The 23611-nt window shown below is 44.0% G+C and overlaps 1 protein-coding gene across 15 annotated transcripts in view; it reads right to left on the bottom strand.

The window, feature by feature from the left end:
• The window catches only part of PDE4D (phosphodiesterase 4D), a 636676-nt gene that overhangs the window by 116772 nt on the left and 496293 nt on the right, over positions 1–23611 (bottom strand). The window lies entirely within an intron of this gene.

Raw genomic sequence — 23611 nt, 5'->3', positions numbered from 1 at the left:
CCAAGGAACTCTTCCGCCACTTGGAAATCTCTTACTCCTGGACCAAACCACAGGTGGTCATCCCTCGCTATAACATCCACTTCCTTCTGTGCAACTTGCAAATAAAAATAAAGCATTTTTATTTACTTAAGCTCAGCAAGATGCCATGGCAGCACTGGAAACCTTTTATTAGATAAAGTGTCCCTTATTGTCAGTTGTACTTCCTGCAGACAAATATGCTCAAATCACAGCAGTGCAGAAACTGAGACTCAAGTTTTCCCCCAACTGTTGGTGATGGGGGAAGACAGTGACGGGACTGTTACCACTCTAGACTGCAAGTGGGGGCTCCCAGGATGGCATGCTATGCCACCCCAAGAAGGATGTTCTAAACTAGCATAGAAAACTAGCATAGAATCATAGAACTGTAGAGTTGGAAGGGACCTGGAGGGTCATCTAGTCCAACCCTCTGCAATGCAGGAATCCAGCCAATGACATTTAGGAAATTCCTGGGCTGGCTTATGCAAACCAACCTAAAAAGTACAACAGAGGCCATTAACAATACAAGGGAACTTGCTCCCAGGTGTGAACAGAGACTGTGGATTTGGGAGGTTGCCAGATAACTGCTGGAGGGGGAGAAAGGGGTTTTCTGGGAGGAAGAAGAAGGGGAGAAAGAGCTGAGGTCCATCTTTGAGGGAAGGAGCCTGAAGGTTGCCTCTGCAAATGTGTATGCCGTAAGATCTGGACTCCCTCCATGCAGACCAAAGGTGTACATAGGTGAATGAACCATATTTCCTAAAGCACGGCAGTATTTGTTCTAGTCTTGCTGGCACTTCAAGAAGCCACTGCTGCGTGACTTAAGCAAAGTTCAGGGGGAGCCGGGTCTCCTCCTCAGGCCAGAGGTTTCACAGCTGGCTCCCTCAACTCTTCTGCCATGGACTCAGGCAGCAGTAAATGGGAAGCGTCAGGGTCAATACTGATGGCAGTAAGTTTTCTTCTTCAGCCTCCTGACAAGTGCTTTTACTGTACTCCTGTCATCTGCCCCATAATCCCTTTTATGGAAGATGCAAAATCTTCATCCCAGGAAGTTGGACCTGCAACTTTCTACAACAAAGTTGAGACTGCTGAGCTGTGGTCTCTTACTCTTGTGGAAAGTAAGGCACGCACAGAGCTGCCCCCATCCACAGAAAGGAGCAAGGAACTTATTGCAAGTAGAAAATGCAAGTGGGCGTTGCAATCCTTGTGCTCACAAGAGGTCACTAGATGCTTGACTCAGCGCTGCTACAGTACAGCTCCATTCATTTCAGCGAGCCTTGGAAGTTTACTATGCTACTGAAACAGGAGAGCAATCTAAGCACATGTTAAACTTATCCATACTATGTGCTACTCAAAACCGAAACAGGATTTTGAAACAAGACAATTGCAGCAAATACACTTCCATGTCTGTAGATAATTTGTTTTCAGCTAAGGCCCAATCCATGCAAAATGACATCCAGCTAGGTGGCCTCAGCTTCCTCCGCCCATCCCTCTTCAGAGTGTTGCAATCACACTTTTTGCATCAATCAAATCACAAGAGAAACCACTCCAGAGAAATAGCTCCCCACACCTGCATTGCTACCCTACCTGCCCGCAGACTGTCTTTCCGGAGTGGTGCATGCTCTAGTTATCTCTCGCTTGTACTACTGCAATGCGCTCCACGTGGGGCTATCTTTGAAGGTGACCCAGAAACTGCAATTAATACGGCAGCTAGACTGGTGACTGGGAGTGGCCACCAGGACCACATAACACCAGTCCTGAGAGATCTACATTGGCTCCCAGTACGTTTCCAATTCAAAGTGTTGGTGCTGACCATTAAATCCCTAAACAGCCTCGGTCCTGTATACCTGAAGGAACGTCTCCACCCCCATCGTTCAGCCTGGACATGGAGATCCAGTGCCGAGGGCCTTCTGGCAGTTCCCTCATTGCGAGAAGTGAGGTTACAGGGAACCAGACAGAGGGCCTTCTCGGTAGTGACACCCGCCCTGTGGAACGCCCTTCCATCAGATGTCAAGGAAATAAGCAGCTATCCTATTTTTAAAAGACATCTGAAGGCAGCCCTGTTTAGAGAAGTTTTTAATATTTAATGCTGTATTGTTTTAACACTTGATTGGGAGCCGCCCAGAGTGGCTGGGGAGACTCAGCCAGATGGGCAGGGTACAAATAATAAATTGTTGTTGTTGTTGTTACAGTAATGCATTAAAAGATGCAAGCATTCTTGAGGGCTGAGCTACAGCTCCCCCCCCCCGAATTTCACCAAATAATATTTTTTGCTTAGGCTTAAAAGTAATGCAGAACTAAAATTGCATGTCTCCCAACCTTATTGATAAGGTTAAAAACCAAATAGAAGGGGAACTGCTATTCATGAGGGCTTAATATTGCAAATGGGTCACTGGCAATTGATTTGGGGTTGTTGTTTTTTACCTTATGATTTTTTTCATGGAAAAAGTAAACCCTCTTGGAGGAAAACCTGCTAAGTTGTCAATATATAATCTGAGACATGAACACACTTGTTCCACAAAGCTACAACATGGAACACCTGCAATTTGCCAGTCATCCAGGTGTTTCTGTTGCAGTACAAAACCATGGACACTAGATGGGGGTCTAAAACAAGAAAACTAGCTTCTGGCAGATACATTCAGATTTTGATTTAATACGGTTTGCTTCCAGACAGGGGCTTAATACTGTAAAAAGGGTCATTCAGATATTGCAACAGGTTGTTGGCAACTGGGACTACTTTTAAACTCTTCAGAAGGAATAAATCTGGATTAAAAGGGGAGCAGGGATACAGGCTAGTATTTTGACGCTGGCACCGTCATGTCGATGCTGCGATAAAACAAATGCACACATGAGAAGCACCCAATTGACAATAAACACTCATTTAGAAGCACCCATTGATACAGAGCCCCGGCGAGTACATCTTGTAAAACACTGTTTCCTAGGACCTATGCACAAAGCAATACCGAAGAGTGACAAGGAGGGCAAATGCGGTCAAGAAATCCTGCCAGGTAACGAGCATTTCTATAGAACTTCTCAATTTATTGTGATTTAAATGCCTGACCCCATTTGTCAGTTGCTGAATAAGGACTGGGCTGGTAAGATATTGGACTGCTTGTTACCATAATATGTGAGAAACTGTATTCACATGTGGCAGCTCCAGCTCAGTGGTAGAATAACTGGTTTGTAGGAAGAAGGTTCAATCCCTGGTGCCTCCAGGTGGGGCTGGGAACACCCCCAATCTGAAACCCTGAAAATCCACTGCCAGTCAGTGTAGGCAATACAGAGCTAGGTAGCCTAATGATATGATGCAGTACAAAGCATCTTCTTATATTCCAGCGTACTTCCAACCAAGATGTTTTCTCTGACTAGTGAATAGCTGTATTCTGTACAAATTTCACCAATTCAGAGGATATTAGGAAAGCCATATTTGTGGAAGATTGGCTGGTGCCTTGGAGAATCCATAAAATGACTGGTGAGTCCGGCCAAATGGTTGGTTAAATGGTCGGTTTATTGGGTGACAGAAGTCTGCTCACCTCTCTTGGTGTGGCAGCATTTCTGGACGGAAGAGGCTTCACTGGGGCCCCGATGGTGGAATTCAAATTTCAGTGCCCTTCCTGCTACGCAGAGGGGGCATAAGCCCCCATCGCCTATCAGGAGCCGGATCCTAGCCTGCACCTTGCATTGGTGAATAGGGATGCAGGCTGGGATGCGGGCTATGCCAGGGGGCGAAGCTGATGGAGCCGATGGTGGGCTTCCCTCGGATCCACCCCTTGCCCATTTAAGCAGCCCACACCTGGGGCACAGCCTGTTTGTTCCTGTGTTGGGTTTCCCCATCCCACCCACCCATGGTTTACATTGATAACTCAATGACTTTGTTGTGGCTATGGTGGTTGCTGTTCTTACGGGGTCAGGTAGGAATTTGCCCACCAGGATAATTGGCTCTTACCTGGTGGTTTTGCCTACCTCATAGCAATTTGTCACAACTGGTTGGGCATTGGGGCAATTTTGGACAGAGGGGAGGTTGTAGTCCCCACCTGCCCCTCCAAATGCTGGGGTATCCCATTAAAGGAATCCGGGGGGAGTGGCCATGTCCGCATGCCCAGGGTGGGGAGAGGGCCAAAGGCACTCACCCAGATGGCAGTCCCTGCAGGGGCACCCTATTTGATGTACGTATTAGGAACCCCCGCCTGGATTGACCACACGTCACTTTCAGTGGGTGGGCCGGAAGTATTTCAATTGCCCCACAGCCAAGCCAAATCTCTTTCATCTGTATTCAATAAAGTTGTGGCCTGTTTTTACCCCAAACCCAGTTTTATATGGGTTGGGGCATGGGAAGTCCGATGCCTTGTCTTGCAAGTCATCTTTTGTTTGGTTTCAGAATGGGACAAACCTTCACTAGCTTCCAAACCATCTTCGTTTGTTTATGCAAAGGCTGCAACATTTCCATGACACGGAGGCATGCCCTGCCCTTAACTTTCTCAGGCTTCCAGCAGAATTGAATTAAAGCTAATGAAAATTCAAACCAAAAGGGACTTTTAAAAAAACGCTTCAGGGAGAAATGAGTTTTCGTGAGACCAGGTAAAAGGTTAGATAGCAACAAGTAACACTCACATTTATTTGTGAACTTGTTGACATCCATAGGGATAGGTTAACCCTGTTTCCCCCCCGTTAACCAATCAGGTTTTCAGGAGTAGGAATAACCTCCCATGGCTACCAGCATTCAAGGATAGACTTTTACACAACTGTATTGATCCTTTACTTTTCATATTCACATATCACATTTGTTAATAAGGCAGGTCTTTGGTATGGTGAATAATCAAACCAGGATCCAATTTAGAAAACAAGGGAGAATTCAAAAGCAGGCAGCATACCCTGTAGTTGCTCCATTAATTATTATTTTTCTTTCTTTACCATATCAGCAACAATAAACACCCACCCACCAATGTTTGTATTTAAGCGCACGCACGCACACACACACACACACACACATTCTGAACTCATTGTCTGGCTACAAGTTAATCCTTCCTGAATGAGTAAAATGCTGTTCTTGATTATTCTTAATTTTCATTTGTTCCTAATATGCTCTTTGATATTGTAGGATTACAATAGGAAACTGCCTTATACCGAATAAGACCATTGCTCCATCTAACTACATACTGTTTGGCAGTAGCTCTCCAAATCTCAAGCAAGGGATCTCCCTGGAAATGAAAAACTATTGAACCTTAGACCTTTTGCTCTACTGCTGAGTCAAGGCCTTCCCATACATTAAAAACTAGGGCAGTTCATCATGTCTCCAACCGCAGAGTTGAGTGTGCATTATTCCACTGATTGCAGGGGATTTTAATCGCCTAGCAATGCTTTAATTGATTAATTGCATGGATTAATTAATTCAAGCTTGCACCTCTCCTAAGCAAACGAAAAACGCTGGATGATTTTGAACATCCTCTGTCAATTCCTAAAAGGCATCAGCTGAACATAAATCAGTTATTCTCCCTGCATGGTCATAAACTTGCAAAGAAGCCTTATCCTAGAGATGTTATTATCCTAGAGCAGGCATCCCCAAATGGGAATTGCAGTCCAAAACATCCGGAGGGCCAAAGTTTGGGGGTGCCTGTCCTAGAGGATAAAAATCCTTTCTGGTCCAGTGAGCAGAAACCATAGTTTTGCACACTCACTCTGGCGAGTTTAAAGGCCAGGTCTGCATCCCATGGTTTGAAGTTGCCTTGTTTAGAAACTGACCATAGTTTGCGATAAACTGGCCCTGATGACACAACAAACTGAGATCCAAGGAAACAGGAAGAGAAGTAGCTAAAGTCTTCCTCTTGGCCATGTGAGAGGAGGAGAGGATATGATGGAGCACACAAATTCAAAGCTCATGGTGGCTCCTTTCTGCTTATGTCTTGCTAAGCCATGATTTTGCCCTGCATATGAACAAGGCTAGTAAGTTTGAAAACTGGTTTGGATTCATAAACAGTTTATCTAGATTACTGTCACAAACATTTAGAATAGCAATGCAATTTCTATAACAGGAATACAACTATAAATATATAAGTTGAAAAAAGTTTTGTTTTTGTTTTTCCATATGGCATTTGCATGCACAAATATTGCTTCCCCCAGAGATCCCTCAATCAAATTTGCCCACTGAAAAGACAGAAACAATTTCAGTCCCTCATAATATTTTCACAGCAAAGAAAACATAATTTTGAGCTCATTTCAGGGAGTGAGAGTTGTGCTTGTCGGTCTCCCCTCTGCAAAGAACAAGAAATAAAATTTCAAGTCTCTGGAATGGTGACATATATTCAGCCTGCCAGGCATCCCCATTTGTCCTGTGACTTGGATTTCAGCCAAGTCACACCCACCTGACCTCCATCACCTATGTTCTGGCTTGGCCCAAAGGGGCTTTGCAGGCATTGCCGATCCCTTGCACAGGGCTTCTGAAGCACCTGACACCCAGCTGTCTATTGGGTGTTTTGAAAATGCTGCCTAAAGTGCTTTGCAAGCCCTGTGTTCCATGATTGCCAAGCCCAGGGCTTGCAAGGTGCTTTGAGGAGCACTTCTCAAATGCCCAGCATACAGCTGGTTGTAAGGCATTTGGGAGAACAGATGTCAATCATTCATTTGATATCATTGTGGCATCGGAAGATTCACCCATCAATCAAAGCTAGCCTGCAGGGGTGGGGTGGGGTGTTGTGGGGTGATAAAAGAACTGGCCTGCTGGGTCAAAAATGTTCCTCATTCCTGATATAGAGTGTACAGTTGTGACTAATTTCACACCTTTCAAAAGAAGAAAAGGTTAAGGTGTTTAGCTACACTGATGGGAATTACTAATTGGGGATATGACAATGTCATGTTATTTATTTTTGCAAAAAGAAAAAAAGCCTTAAATGCTCTAACCTTTCTTCAAAGGAAGGAGTGCTAATCTCTTGATCATTTTGACTGCCCTTCCGCAGCTTTTTCAGAGCTAGAGCAAGGATAGTGGTTATCACCATATCTTGTGGTGAATACGACATTTCCCTGTGTTAATACCACATCCTCCACAATTCTCTCCATTGTATTTCCCTTTGTGAAGAAGCATTTCCTTTGTCAGTCCTGAACCTACTTCCAATGAACTGGGTACCAATTTGACTGTGTGCTTTTTTCCTGCTCCAACATAATGACAATGGTTTATGAAATGATGACTGACAATGCAAGTAGAGGTGCCCCCCCACTACCCCCTGCTCCCATCAATGTTAGAAGAAATCCAATTAACAAATGAATCCCTTTTCCATACAACATAAAGTGACGACCTCTAGCTTAGATAGGTTTGGGGTTTTAAGTTATATCTGTTTCATTTCAAACTAAATATACAGGTTATCATTAGGCTTTGGTTAAGGAAAGGGGTGTAGCTCACTGACAGAGCATCTGCTTTGAGTGCAGAAGGTTCCTGGTTCAATCCCTGGCATCTCCAGGTATGGCTGGGAATGTTCCCAGTCTGAAATCCTGGAGAGCCTCTACCAGGATTCTCCTTCCTTGGTGGACTCTCCTTCTTTGGAGGTCTTTAAGCAGAGGCTTGACAGGCATATGTCATGCTTTGATGGTGTTTCCTGCTTGGCAGGGGGTTGGACTGGATGGCCCTTGTGGTCTCCTCCAACTCTATGATTCTATGATACCAATCACTGAGGACAATGAGCAGTATAAGGGGGCGACAAGAAAAGGGGGTGGAAGAAAGTGCCAGTATGTGTAACTTCACCACCGATTATGAGGAAATGTAGCCCTCAACAGTGAAAAGGTTACCCACCTATGTAGTATATGCCATTAAGCAGTTGCCTCTAAATACAAAGTTTCTATTTAACCATCGTGATGAACAGCTTTTAACAGACCTGCCATTCAAGATTTTTTCCTAATTATTTTTAATGGGAGCAACAGCAGTTAAAGGATGGTCACTTCTTGCTTGTTAGCAGGGGCATGTGGCGGACTCGTGATGGAACTGGATGGAACAGCCAGACAATTCCTGTACATTCTTACTTTCACTTTTACTAAGGTGGTGGGGCTCACTTATCAACGGATGTAGGAACCACCACAAGGTGTTTCTTGGAATTTGCAACATCCTGTGTGGCTCCAATTTAAAACTAGATGTTTCTGATCCGAGAAGAATATTACAGTGGTACCTTGGTTCTCGAATTGAATCAGTTCGACGCCCAGAATGGTTGAAAAACCAAGGCACGGCTTCTGATTGGCTGCAGGAGCTTCCTGCAGCCAATCAGAAGCCGTGGAGGACGATTGGCTTCCAAGGAACATTCGCAAACCGGAACACTCACTTCCGAGTTTGCAACGTTCAGGAGGCAATTTGTTTGACAACTAAGCTGTTTGACTACCAAGGTATCACTGTACTCTCAACTTTAGAAGTTCCACTTTAACCCACAATTTAGTTTGATTATCTTTTCCTTTGTTGGCTGTTGAGAGAAGCAGTATGGACTAGGGTCAAGGCAACTGCAGGAGATGAGAAAAACCCCTTCTCTTGCCCCACTTTAGCCTACTTCCCATGACATCATCCCTATCTTCAATGAACAGGTAAAGGGATGCTAGATCTTAGCCCCACCTTCATCCTGCATGTGTCTTCTTGTGCTGCCTGTCTACTTTCACACACTGATTGGTATATGAAAGTGGAGTCTATTCGCATACAGCTCTAGATGCAAAAAGGGTCTCTGCATATTTGACTGGAAATCCTGGCTCAACTAGTGTTCTCAATCACATGCACAGGCCCATCATATGTACTGAGCCTGTTTCCTCTTTCCTCTCAAGGCACAAAAATCAGGAGCAAGGGTAGAGGGAAAACCACCTCTTTCCCATTATAAAAAGGTAAAGGTAAAGGGACCCCTGACCATTAGGTCCAGTCGTGACCGACTCTGGGGTTGCGCGCACATCTCGCATTAATGGCCGAGGGAGCCGGCGTACAGCTTCCAGGTCATGTGGCCAGCATGACAAAGCCACTTCTGGCGAGCCAGAGCAGCACACGGAAATGCCGTTTACCTTCCTGCTGTAGTGGTTCCTATTTATCTACTTGCATTTTGACGTGCTTTAGAAATAATCTGATGCATATCTACCTGAAACTAAGTCTCACTGTGTTCAGCAGGGCTTATCCCCTAGTAGCCATGTATAGGATACCCCATCCGAAACCCTGGAGAATTGATGCCATGACTCAGCATAATGAACATTGAGCTAGATGGACCATTGCGCCAGCTCGGTATAAGATAGCTTCCTATGGTACCATGATTTGTAAGCATGTGCAGAACTTAAAACTTAATAAAATGACTGCAATTTGCACAAGCAACCTATGCATACGATGCCGTCAGCTGCGAGGCACGAACGCCAAAAGCCTATTACCAAAACGAAAGACTCATCACCAAAGCAAATTAACAACAAGCTTTCAATTTGCTGAGCTACATCTAAGTAGCGAGCGCTGCAGCATTCCAAGAGCCATTCCCCAAAGAACGGAAGATGAGATAAAGCAGAGCTTAGTGCTGCAATTCTCTTAATTCCCCATCTTGCCAAAATAAATGGCTTAAGAGCCATTGAGCAACAGAGACACAAAATTGTGATTTTAGATTCCTTACACATGCCAGAAAGATTCCTAAGAGAACACTGCATGATGCTTCTGAAAGTGGCCTTTTAATGAGGCCACCAGCAAAGGAAAGAGTCAAAGCAGCAAACTCCAGCAATTGCTGTGACTTGTGACTTGTGGGTTTCACATTGGCATCTAGTTCGATACTAGGAGAACAGCATGTGGGAGCAGATAGGCCTTTGTTCTAAGGTGGCAACGTATCCAACTCTGCAGAGAATCACCCTCTACTTTCAAGGGCTGTCTGCTATTTGAAGATGTCCTCTATTTGAAGGTTGCCTAGTCCAAGTCTGTTTTGAAAGATAAGAAACCATGAGAGAGAGAGAGCAGCAGGAACCTTGAAATTGCCCGTCTACAGTTAGCAGCACCTGGCCAGCGGACTGAGGAAGAAAACAAGTTGCCTGTTGTCTCCCCACTATGGTGAGGGATGCTGCATTTGTATTTAAATCACAGCATACTTTATTTTATTTTTAAATGGCATCACCATATGCAGATTGGTATTCTCTTTTTTGGCAATGTATAACTAGTCCCCCTACTTTGGTCTGATGTAGCAGGACTATTCTTGCCTACCAAATGCTGGGGTTGCCGTCTCTCTCTCTCCCTCCCTCCCTCTTGCCTCTGACTGTTAGTTTATAGATTGGTGCCCAGTGACCGTCCCTGACAGTTTCTTGAGGTGCATTTTCAAGGGTATGGCTCTCTTTAAAGTGCCTGGAGACATGTGCTACAACAGTTATTTCCTAAGTTCTGGTTCTCAGGCTGTATTACTGCTGATTTTAAAAACCTGTTTCTTTAAAATAAATGAAAACAAAGCACGACAGTCGACAAAACTTTGATAAAGACAACCAATCAAAATAAAACACACATTTAAGGGTGTGGAAGAGCATGACTATCACACAAGCTTATTTTGAATTCTCTCTTTATTCACCCCCCCTCCCCACTAGCAAATTTTCAGAACCTGGGGCTCCCTGTTTCTTCTACAGCAGACCTGACCAGCTTTCATGTCTGTGGGATCCGAAAAAGGCAACCAAAATGGTCAAGGGGTTGGAGCGACTCCCTGGTGAGAAAGGCTGCAGCTTGGAGAAAAGGTGAGGAAGAGGTGATGTGGCAGAAGTATATATATATTTTAAAAAATATCCATGGCATGGAGAAAGTAGACAGAGAAAAGTTTTTCTCCCTCTCTTACAACTCTAGAATTTGTAGACATCTAAGGACCCAGGTGGCACTGTGGGCTAAACCACTGAGCCTAGGGCTTGCTGATCAGAAGGTCGGCGGTTCGAATCCCTGTGATGGGGTGAGCTCCCGTTGTTTGGTCCCAGCTCCTGCCAACCTAGCAGTTCGAAAGCACATCAAAATGCAAGTAGATAAATAGGAACCACTATAGCGGGAAGGTAAACGGTGTTTCCATGTGCTGCTCTGGTTTGCCAGAAGCGGCTTTGTCATGCTGGCCACGTGACCTGGAAGCTATACGCCGGCTCCCTCGGCTAATAATGCGAGATGAGTGCGCAACCCCAGAGTCGGTCACGACTGGACCTAATGGTCAGGGGTCCCTTTACCTTTACTTTAAGGAAGCTGAATGTTGGGAGATTCAGGACAGATTTCTTTTAAGCACTTCTTCACACTGTACACAGTCAAATCATGGAACTGGCTCCTCCAGGTGGCAGAGATGGCTGCCAACTTGGATGGTTGTAAAAGAGGATTAGACTTTATGGAGGAGATTTATGAAGGAGAAGGCCATCAATGGCTACTGGCCAGCCGCCATAGTGGCTCTGCTCTGTCTCCACAGCCCAAGGCAGCAATGCTTCTGAATACCATTCTGAGCCCAGCGAGTTGTTCTGAGTACCAGAAATGAACTGAGTTCATAGCCCTTCCCTGGAAAAACCCACTCCTGGTTATTTCTGCTTCCACCTTCTTGATTTCAAAGTGATAATCTGGGTACTGGGGGAGGGGTCCATTTTGTTGTTGCCAATGCTAATCCAGCAGAAATACAGTACCTGGTGAGCTACTTCAAATCATTAAGAGATCCTAACCCACCTTCTGCTTGTGTTGACCCTGTGTATTTTAAATCTTTTGTTGAAAGCCCCCCAGAGTGGTTGGGGAAACCCAGCCAGATGGGCAGGGTATAAATAATAAATTATTATTTTTGTTGTTTAGTCATTTAGTTGTGTCCGACTCTTCATGACCCCATGGACCAGAGCACGCCAGGCACTCCTGTCTTCCGCTACCTCCCACAGTTTGGTCAGACTCATGTTGGTAGCTTCGAGAACACTGTCCAACCATCTCATCCTCTGCCGTCCCCTTCTCCCTGTGCCCTCAATCTTTCCCAACATCAGGGTCTTTTCCAGTGAGTCTTCTCTTCTCATGAGGTGGCCAAAGTATTGGAGCCTCAGCTTCAGGATCTGTCCTTCCAGTGAGCACTCAGAGCTGATTTCCTTCAGAATGGATAGGTTTGATCTTCTTGCAGTCCATGGGACTCTCAAGAGTCTCCTCCAGCACCATAATTCAAAAGCATCAATTCTTCAGCGATCAGCCTTCTTTATGGTCCAGCTCTCACTTCCATACATCACTACTGGGAAAACCATAGCTTTAACTATACGGACCTTTGTCGGCAAGGTGATGTCTCTGCTTTTTAAGATGCTGTCTAGGTTTGTCATTGCTTTTCTCCCAAGAAGCAGGCGTCTTTTAATTCGTGACGACTGCTGTCATCATCTGCAGTGATCATGGAACCCAAGAAAGTAAAATCTCTCACTGCCTCCATTTCTTCCCCTTCTATTTGCCAGGAGGTGATGGGACCAGTGGCCATGATCTTTGTTTTTTTGATGTTGAGATTCAGACCATATTTTGCGCTCTCCTCTTTCACCCTCATTAAAAAGTTCTTTAATTCCTCCTCACTTTCTGCCATCAAGGTTGTGTCATCAGCCTATCTGAGGTTGTTGAGATTTCTTCCGGCAATCTTAATTCTGGTTTGGGATTCATCCAGTCCAGCCTTTCACATGATGAATTCTGCATATAAGTTAAAAAAGCAGGGAGACAATATACAGCCTTGTTGTACTCCTTTCCCAATTTTGAACCAATCAGTTGTTCCATATCCAGTTCTAACCGTAGCTTTTTGTCCCACATAGAGATTTCTCAGGAGACAGATGAGGTGATCAGGCACTCCCAGTTCTTAAAGAAATGCCATAGTTTGCTGTGGTCGACACAGTCAAATGCTTTTGCGTAGTCAATGAAGCAGACGTAGATGTTTTTCTGGAACTCTCTAGCTTTCTATATAATCCAGTGCATGTTTGCAATTTGGTCTCTGGTTCCTCTGCCTCTTTGAAATCCAGTTTGCACTTCTGGGAGTTCTCGGTCCACATACTGCTTAAGCCTGCCTTGTAAAATCTTAAGCATCACCTTGCTACCGTGTGAAATGAGCGCAATTGTGTGGTAGTTGGAGCATTCTTTGGCACTGCCCTTCTTTGGGATTGGGATGCAGACTGATCTTCTCGAATCCTCTGGCCACTCTTGAGTTTCCCAAACTTGCTGGCATATTGAAGCATATTGTAGCACCTTAACAGCATCATCTTTTAGAATTGTAAATAGTTCAGCTGGAATACCATCACTTCCACTGGCCTTGTTATTAGCAGTGCTTTCTAATATTATTATTAGCAGTGCTTTCTATTATTATTATTATTATTATTATTATTATTATTATTATTATTATGCCTTCCTGTTTTTCTCTGGTCTATTTGTGTGCTGCAGCTACTCATGCAGAAACTAACAAATATAATATTTCAGAGTAGTTTGAATGACAAATGGTTGTTAAAAGGCTAACATAGCGGAACATATTACTGAAATACAAAGGAATAGATCTAGATTTGCTCAGTCCTTGTGCAGTTGAACAACTGAAAAGGATTCCAAGTATGCATTAAGATATGCTGCTTTTTCTGGGGACAGTTAATTAAGATTCCTTCATGAAGTACGTTCCAGTGAAACAGATTATTCATTTCTACTTCGTTTACTTAAATCCACATATTCACTGCATGTTGATCAACAAATTAGTTCAGGGTTTTATTTTCATTTTTTGGGAAAAAACAAAAAACCCAATACTGAACTTTCAAATATTATGTTCCAATGTGACGCTTGTGGCTATTTGTACATGCAAAAAACCCCAGCACTGAATGTTCTTGTGCCGGATTCACTTTAGTTTTGATCAAGAGCAAAGATAAAGAACATTGTGTTTAAGGCACAAGCAGGTTTTCGTCTGACCAAGTGCTGCTCTTAAAAATAAATAAATTAAAAATTAACCACTCCTCGGGCCAAGTCCCATGAGAAATGACAACTTCTGGTTTCCTTCACCAAAAGGTTTTATGAGACCCAGCTTAACTGTAGTTAACAGTGAATAAAAAGTGAAATTAGAGTTGTTTGCCAAGTCTAAAGACAAATTAGAAAATAAGCTTTGAAGTTTTCTTGGAATTCAAAGGACCTAGAACTCACCCAGGAGATGAGAGAGAGAGAGAGAGAGGGAGAGAGAGAATTATATTGGGTTGCAGTCCAGAGACATATGTACAGAGGTCCAGGCACAGAGTTGGGGACTTGTGGCAAGTCCAAGGAAAAGGCCAAGATAAAGCATTCCCTCCTTCCATGACAGCAGCTCTCAGAGGGTACCTGCGCTCTGACACAGTGAGCTTGCCCTTCCCTATCAAAAGTGATGGATGTACACAAAGTTCTGATCAGCTGGACTGTAATCCTGATCTGAGTAATACCAGTATGAATAACTCCTTATTGCTCTGGCCCAGGCATCCCCAAACTGCGGCCCTCCAGATGTTTTGGCCTACAACTCCCATGATCCTTAGCTAACAGGATCAGTGGTCAGGGAAGATGGAAATAGTAGTCCAAAACATCTGGAGGTATGAAGTTTGGGGATGCCTGCTCTGGCCCATGGGCCAGAGTGAACTGTTTGCTTCTTTATTTTTTTACATGAATATGCAAGGATAGCCACTTATTTACAACCAGAAAAAAAGAGCACAAGAAAGGATGCAGATATATACAAAATTTGCATGTGTCAATTAATATGTACAGATATTTAAACAGAAATGCAGTACACTATAGTGTGGAAGCCTCTGACCAGGTGTGTTTTGTGGCTGCCCAGGTGCTGCTAAATGTTGATGGGCACCTCCCAGGCTCTTTCCTGCTCTCCCTTTTTAGGTCTCTATATCTTTAAACTGCACTTGGGCTTTGAATTAAACACTTTGAATAGAGAAAACTCTTCATAATAATTCTGCAAATTCACAGGAGCTGGTTTCACTGGGTTAGTTTCGGAGTTGCAGAGAGTGGGCAACCCCCCACCCCACCCCTGGCAACCTCCTCTGCCTCCTAAAAAAACAGTTTCAGAACCCTTGGGAACATCATGGGAGGAGCTGCAGCAGAAATTAGACCAGGCACCCCCAAACTCGGCCCTCCAGATGTTTTTGGACTACTACTCCCATCACCCCTGACCACTGGTCCTGTTAGCTAGGGGTGATGGGAGTTGTAGTCCCAAAACATCTGGAGGGCCGAGTTTGGGGGTGCCTGAATTAGACCATGGTGAAAATCGCCGCCCTTTCCACCAGAGGAAAGCTTCTGCAGGAGACAAGTCCACAAGTCAGGAGCCAGCCCACTGAGTGTATGAAGCACAGAAATAAATCTCTGTTGGAACAAGAACAGAAGGAGTGCCTTAGCATGACCAATGATCAGGCGTGATGGGTGTTGTAGTTCAACAGAATCTGGAGGGTCCAACACTGGCTACCCCTAGACCAGCTGCATACAGTTCAACATCCTACTTCTAGGCGCTACCAGAAAGCCACAAAACTAACAGCCCTCCCTTCTGTCATCTGCCCCCCAACAACGGGCATTTCACAGTCATAATACCTCCACACATTTGTCTAAACTTGTGACCATAACTACATGTTGTAGCAGTGAATACCATAATTTAATAATGTGTTGCCTCGCAAATGGCAAATGCTAGGCTGTCCTAGATAAAGCTAGCAAATCACAAGACACACGTCAAAATATTTCATGCACAAAAGAATACCTTCGAGATTTTATCCTATCCACCTCTACTTAATGTAACTTCAGATCGATTTTCTTAAGTAGAAAAGCGACTCAAATAAAAGCCTGCCTCTCATTTAATCAAATAATGCTGCCCATGTGTGAATTTAAAACAATAACATTTTTCTCTCGTGCAAATTCTTTAAACCCTTGAGTGCCTTTAAAAGAAAAACAAGCATTCTAGCACAAAAATATTGCTTACTATAAATACACCAAATGCACAGTAAAATCCCCTAACATTAGATGAGGATATTACAGTCCATTCTCAGCAGGATCCAAGTATACATTTGACTTTATTTTTGATGCATTTTTCTCTTTAGCACTATGATTCAAAAAGATAAAAACCACTGCATCTATTACTGCAATTTATAATAGGGGTCTGCAAACTTTTTCAGCAGGGGGCTGGTCCACTGTCCCTCCGACCTTGTGGAAGGCCGGACTATATTTTGAAAGGGGGGGGGGAAATGAATGAATTCCTATGCCCCACAAATAACCCAGTGATGCATTTTAAATAAAAGGACACATTCTACTCATGTAAAAACAGGCTGAATCCCGGATCGTCCGCAGGCCGGATTTCGAAGGGGATTGGGCCGGATCCAGCCCCCGGGCTTTAGTTTGCCTACCCATGAATTATAACTTTAAAATGGGTTATTACACAAAACATACACAATGTTACAACAGAAGGCTTTACAAAAAACAAAACAAAAAACACTTAACCAATGGAACTCATTGTATCAAAAAATAGTTTCCAAACTTTGTTTTCATCTAAAGCAGTGATGGCCAAACTTGGCCCTCCAGCTGTTTTGGGACTACAATTCCCATCAAACCTGATAGGTCCTGTTACTTAGGGATGATGGGAGTTGTAGTCCTTTAACAGCTGGAGGGCCAAGTCTGGCCACCACTGATCTACAGAAACATTGCCTTTTCTTCTCCTCCTATAATCTTATCTTTAACAACATAAGAAAGCAAGGCAAGCCTGATGGATCAGGGCCATGGCCCATCTAGTTCAGCATCCTGCTCTCACGGTAGCTGACCAAAGGCCTGCGAGAAGCCTGCAAGCTTCACATGAGTGCAGCCTGAGTGCAACAGCACTCTGCAGTTGGGCAGAGTGAGGCAGCTGCCTTAGGCAACTGGGTCTTGGTGTCATGTGCTATGACTCCCAACCTTGGAACCTTGCCAGAGTCCTGTTGTTCTGTGCCCTCTGTAAGAAAGAGCTTCCAACCAGACCCGCTCTACCTTGATTTGTTCTTGCCTACCTTGACCTGACCTTGCCAAATGCTACTTGCTTTCCCTGAAAACCTCAGGTGCCCATGGAATGGGCAATCATGGAAGGATAATAAACTATTAATTATAAGTTTTGTTTTATTGCATTTTTACTCCCAGAGATGATTGTAGGATTTTCTGCCTTAGGTGCCAAAATAACTTGGCCAGTCTCGGGTACTTAATTATCATTCATTTAATATTTATTCAATTTATATACTGCCCTTTATCAAAAGACCCAAGGGTAGTGTACAACATTAACAACACATTTTACAGATCATCAATAATGAAAACATTATAGAAGCAAGACAACATTAAATAATCATAATAACACACACACACATACATACACACCCGATTTAACGAGCCATAGATTATTTAACGGCCAAAGGGATTGGGTAAAGAAGAATGTTTTTGCCTGTCACCTAAAGACATGCAATGATGGCACATTCAACAAATGGGGAGCCACCACAGAAAAGTCCTGTTCTCATGTTGCCACCCTCCGAACCTCTCTGGGATGGGAAACATAAAGAAGTGCCTCGGGTGGGTTTGTATGGTGAGAGGCGGTCCTTAAAGTATTGAGGTGCTGAGCTATAAAAGGCTTTATAGGTCGACAGCAGCACTTTAATTGGACCTGGAAACTAATTGCCAGCCAGTGCAGTTGGGCCAGGACTGGTGTTATATGCTTAAACTGTCTTCTGGCAGTTCCCTCATTGTGAGAAGTGAGGTTACAGGGAACCAGGCAGAGGGCCTTCTCGGTAGTGGCACCCGCCCTGTGGAACGCCCTTCCAACAGATGTCAAGGAAATAAGCAGCTATCCTATTTTTAAAAGACATCTGAAGGCAGCCCTGTTTAGGGAAGCTTTTAATATTTAATGCTGTATTGTTTTAATATTCGATTGGAAGCTGCCCAGAGTGGCTGGGGAGACTCAACCAGATGGGCGGGGTACAAATAATAAATTATTATTATTATTATTATTATTATTATTATTATTATTATTATTCTGTGAGCAATCTGGCCATTATATTTCTCACCAGCTGTAGTTTTCGAAACGTCCTCAGAGGCAGCCCCATGTATAATGCATTGCAGTAATCCAACTTAGAGGTTACCAGAGGGTAGGCCATAGAAGTCAGACTATCCCTGTCTGGATAGGGGTGTAGCTTTGAGAGGGGGAGGACATTTGCTAATTCACCACTTAAAATGTACTGGAGTTTAAACAGCAGCCTTACTCATTTTATGCTGGGGTGTGGGGAAATCTTCCTGGACAATGCTCCCACAGTAATAGGAAACAGACATTGTGTTCTGAGCAGTGGGTAATTTTAATGCACCCTAGCCAAAGAGATTTAGCACGCTTATCAACTTGTTTAATCTACTTGATGAGGGCTTGATGAGAAAAATCTGCAGCACAATATGAAGCATTTGCCTCAAATAACATGAAAATCATTATCTATGTTTGTTTGTTTTAAAACATTTCTATCCCACAGACACCCAAGGATGCTAAGGTGGTTGGTTAGAGACAATTAAAACGAAATGAAAATGACAGAACAAAGCAGTAAGAAGCAAAGTAAATAATCATTCGTTTTTAACCAAAAGCTCTCTGAAACAGCCCTGTTTTGACTTGCCACCTGAATCCTAATAATAGACGCCACCACTAAGAAGACCCTGTCTTGTGCAGGTAGACACCACCCATCAGACTAGGGGGCAATGACCTTAGCGAATGGACAGACTCATTTATAAGTACGGGTGCTCAGGCTTCACTGAAGCACATACTGGTGAGGATAGCAAAATGTGCTATAGTACTTCAGCAAGCCACAGAAAGCAGAAGTACGGTTCACATGCATTCCAATACATCACAATTGCAAGAAAATTCTGAAAATAGCACATTCCCCTCTGAGACTCTTAACGTCAGCTCTGCCTTACAACACTGTCAGCACTCCCCAAAGTTAAGGCACAAAATGTGATGTCTGGGTTGTTGGGAGTTCTGGGTGGTACAAAATGGAAGTGATGTGAATGAACTTTCACTCCATGCCTTCCCCACATATAAATCACTCCCCCTGTCCAGCTATTTGCTCTGCTGACAAAGCAACAACAGATACTACTAACACCCTTTTCCTCCACTGGACATCACAGATTTGGCAGAGATAGTGGCATAGGCAAGCAGGGGGTTTAACACTAGCTCTGATACTCTGATCAAAATCAAAGGATCCCACAGGTGATATTAAGCCATTATTTCTTTTTGAAAAAGGCAGCGTCGATCATAGATCTCCCACATCACAAGGCACCAGCCTGGTGCCCTCCAAATATTTCAGACCACAACTCCCATCGGCCCCAGCTAGCATATGGTCTAGAATATCTGGAAGGCATAGTTTGGGGAAGAATCGTACAGTACTGTACATCATTTCCATGTTAGTCATCCCTGACGTTTTTTTCCAGAATATATTTCTACACAGATGTAAAACTCTGGCTGGACAAAAAGAATTACAATATTTATTGTCCACAAATAACAATAAAACAAGAATGATGGCATGACCAGCAAATCCTAGCAGTAACTCTAGAGAAAGTTTGACCTGTGAGTAATGGCAAGAGGACCCCCTCCCTCTTAGGGCACAGAAGATGGAGGATTTATGGTCCGTAATGATCATTGGAACCTTTTCCCAAAGACAGTTTGGAATGTAGTATGGCAATATCAAGTCATTTTACTGGAAGTCTGCAATATTTGTATTGGCTTCCCTACCATCAGTCACCACTGCCACGGCCTTTAATGGTTCTTCAGAATTTTTTCCAGTTCAAACTACAAATACTTAAGAATTAGGATGAAAAGTCACCATGTCTTCCATGCTAACTGCTATTTTTACAAGGTAAAGGGGCCCCTGACCATCAGGTACAGTCGTGTCCAACTCTGGGGTTGTGGCGCTCATCTCGCTCTATAGGCGGAGGGAGCCAGTGTTTGTCCACAGACAGCTTCCGGGTCATGTGGCCAGCATGACAAAGCTGCTTCTGGCGAACCAGAGCAGCGCACGGAAACGCCGTTTACCTTCCCGCCGGAGCGGTACCTATTTATCTACTTGCACTTTGATGTGCTTTCGAACTGCTAGGTGGGCAGGAGCTGGGACCGAGCAATAGGAGCTCACCCCGTTGCAGGGATTCAAACTGCCAACCTTCTGATCAGCAAGCCCTAGACTCTGTGATTTAACCCACAGTGCCACCTGGGTCCCTAAAACAAGGGCTACAGCAAAACCACTGACACCATTTGGGGAAACACCTCTGTTTCCCCCTGAATTTGTTGGCACCAGCTTTGAAACTTAATGAAAATCCAAATAGGACCAAGTGTTGGAATCCTCCCAATTTTCCAGTCTTTAAATCACAATGTCTCTGACCTCATTTGCATGCAGCACTAAGCCAAACTGTGGCTTAGCATGAACATGCAAATGTGCAGAGTCCAGGAGAAGAGATCATGACAGCTTTCCTCTTCTGGTCATTCTACAGCTGTGTCATGCTGTGCTGGGCCATGGTTTGGCTTCATGCGTCATCTGAACCTTGGTTTGCAAGCTTTGGTGTCTCAGACAAATCAAGGGCTGTAAACCATATGACAAACCTTAGTTACAGCTCATGGTTTGTCTAGAGAGAGCTAAAACATGAACCTGGGTTCAGACAACATGCTCAGTCAAACCATGGCATTGCTCAGCAACTAAGGAGCAAAGCAGCAGCAATCTCCTCTCTGGGACCCCACACATTTGCAATTAGTCATGGGCTGCCCTAGTGATATGCACAGACCAGGCTTTATGCGAACCCAAAATGCATTTTTAAAATGCCTGCAAGTCGCCTTTCTGAGACAAGTCCCCCCCCCCAAGCGCTACAACAGAATGTGAACATAAAAAACAGCAATACCATATCATAATAAAACACAATAAAACACAAAGCAATGGGTTGCATCTAAGTGCTTCTCAGAGTATACCCATTGAAATCAATGGCTTTAAATTAGACATGCCCATGATCATACTGATTTTCCACAGCAAGCTATTCTATTTAGCCTATTATCTTCACACTCTTAAAGGCCTACTTTTATCTTTATTGGGGGTTTACGTGGTTTATCAAGCCAGGCACTTTCAATTACTCTCCTAGAACACCTTCCATTTCTTATGCCTTCTTTCTCATAAAGCAGGGATAGAGAACCTTTCTTATGGCCAGAGGGCCACATTTTTATGTGAGCATTGGCTGTATGCCAATGAAGGTTGTGGCTGTATTCCCATGTGTATTCAGACGTGCACAAACACATGCATGTACACTCCTTGCCCAAAGGAGTGTTCTTCAATTGCTGGATGGAGGTAATTTTCCAGGTGACAGCAGCTGGTGGGGGAGGGGAGGCTTAACCCTTTCCTTCTAGGATTCAGTCTCCAGGAAGACAGTTCTGCCAAGGAGTCTATTAGCAGCCATTCCATCTTATATCAACAAGCCAAGTCACCAGTTAGCACTCATTCCACTGGACTGCAGCAGTAAAAGAGGTAGAATAGCAGAGCACATGCCATGTGTGCACAATTGTGCACACTCCATGTGTGTGCAATCATGCACATATCGGCCGTGCCTAAAATGGGGGTTTCCTGTACTTTATAAGGAGAGCCAGTGTGGTGTAGTGGTTAGAGCGCAAGACTAGGGCCTGAGAGATGAGGTTTAAAGTCCCCACTAAGCCATGAAGCTCACTGGGTGGCCATGAGCCAGTTTCTGCCTCTCAGCCTAACCTACCTCACAGGGTTGTTGTGGGAATTAAATGAGGAGGGGGGAGAACCATGTACATCCCCTTGAGCTCTTTGGGGGAAAAGGTAGGACATAAATGCAGTAACTAAGAATAATAAAATGGTATTATGATTAAGAAGTTCTCAGTATGGTGCAAAATACTGCCTAGTTGCTTAGGCATAGTTATTTGGTGAGCGCCACAACGGTGGTCTGAGGACCACACCCACAGCACAGAATGCTAATAACATGGGCCCATGAAGATGACTCCATGCAGCTCTGACCAAAGCTCCAAGTCTCCAGCCGCTCAACAGAAACCTGCCCAAAGATGGGAAGCCTCTTGAACCCTGGAACTTTGTTCAGCAAGTCTTTCCCCTCCACCACCCCGAGACGTTTGTGCAAATGCTGGAGAGAAACAAAGTTGTCAAGAAATGTTTAAAACACTGACGACCCCATCAAAATGGTTACCACCAATTAAAGAAGATTAAACAATCCTTCATAAGAAATAAACTTAAACAAACCCTGCCTTGAAAGATCAAATGCTATGAAAGGACCCGGACTTTACTGAATATGGATTTTAGATCATAAAATGTTTCAGGCCATGCTTACAAACTACAACCATCTGCTATTACGTAAAACCATAAAAAATTAATCATCCAGTCAAGATTTTCAGAGAACCAATTGACTATCCTTGAAAGACATTTCCCCTGCGGCCTCTACTCCACTGCTGGTTCTCTTTGTGCTCTAACACAATTCGTAACGGCGGAAAATGAAGTTTCTTAAACCTGTAAAATAGTCTTCACCAACCTGGAGTCCTCCAGATCAAAGAATCATAGAGGGGCCAGGAGAGTCAAACAGAAATCTTTCACCCAATGCTGGGCTCAAATCCATGATTAAGAGTCTCATGCTCTACCAACTGAGCCAGAACATGCTGGCTAGAGCTGATGGGAGCTGTAATCCAAACATCTGGAGGGCATCAGGTTGGCAAAGGCTGTTTGAAAACACTGAATTGGAAAGGGTCTGCCCATTTACACCTTGGCCCCACACTGTGGAAACAAGTGGTAGCCCTTAATTTTGAGATTCGATTCGCCAACTTTAAATGCCTCTATACTGGCTTCCTATCAAAACAGAGGAATAACTTAGAAACCATAAAATACAAAACAACCCAATGGGCTGACTCTAAATCATTTCTACTTAGAGTAGGCCCATTGAAATGAACAAACCTCAATTAGTCATGCCCGTTAATTTCAATGCGTCTACACTGATTATAACTAATATTGAATACAAACTGATGAGCTGCACCCAATGTTCTCATACTCAGAGTAGATCCACTGAAATCAACGGACATTGAAAACAAAGCAAAAGCAGCAGCAAACACCTAATTAACAATCAAAATTGCATGGGCAAACAGGTTGGATTTAGCCTGGCATCTAAAATGCAGTGGAGATGACTCTAGGCCAGGGGTCAGCAAACTTTTTCAGCAGGGGGCCTCAGACCTTGTGGGGGGCCGGACTGTATTTTGAAAAAATATATGAATGAATTCCTATGCCCCACAAATAACCCAGAGATGCATTTTAAATAAAAGCACACATTCTACTCATGTAAAAACATGCTGATTCCCGGACCGTCCATGGGCCGGATTTAGAAGGCGATTGGGCCGCATCCGGCCCCCGGGCCTTAGTTTGGGGGGGCCCTGCTCTAGGCAAACATTTCAAGAGAGGGAACTGCACAATCTTGACACTTCAGCTGCATTCTGAGAAAGGCCTTAGGTAAGGATTTTAACTGATGGGCAGTTTTGCTGTGTGGCAGCAGCTAGATACCCTGGCTCTGGACCCTGATTCATGGCTTTGCAAGTTGCAGCAGTTGCGTCCTCTTCTGGGAAGAGATGATCCAGCAGACAACTATGCTTGGTTAAGTTGTGCAATACATTTTTTTTTAATGTCTAAG

This window comes from Zootoca vivipara, chromosome 11 (assembly GCF_963506605.1).
Source record: "Zootoca vivipara chromosome 11, rZooViv1.1, whole genome shotgun sequence".
In the NCBI taxonomy this organism is placed as follows: domain Eukaryota; kingdom Metazoa; phylum Chordata; class Lepidosauria; order Squamata; family Lacertidae; genus Zootoca; species Zootoca vivipara.
Note: the sequence above shows the minus strand (reverse complement) of the source record. Positions and strands in the feature narration are given on the sequence as shown.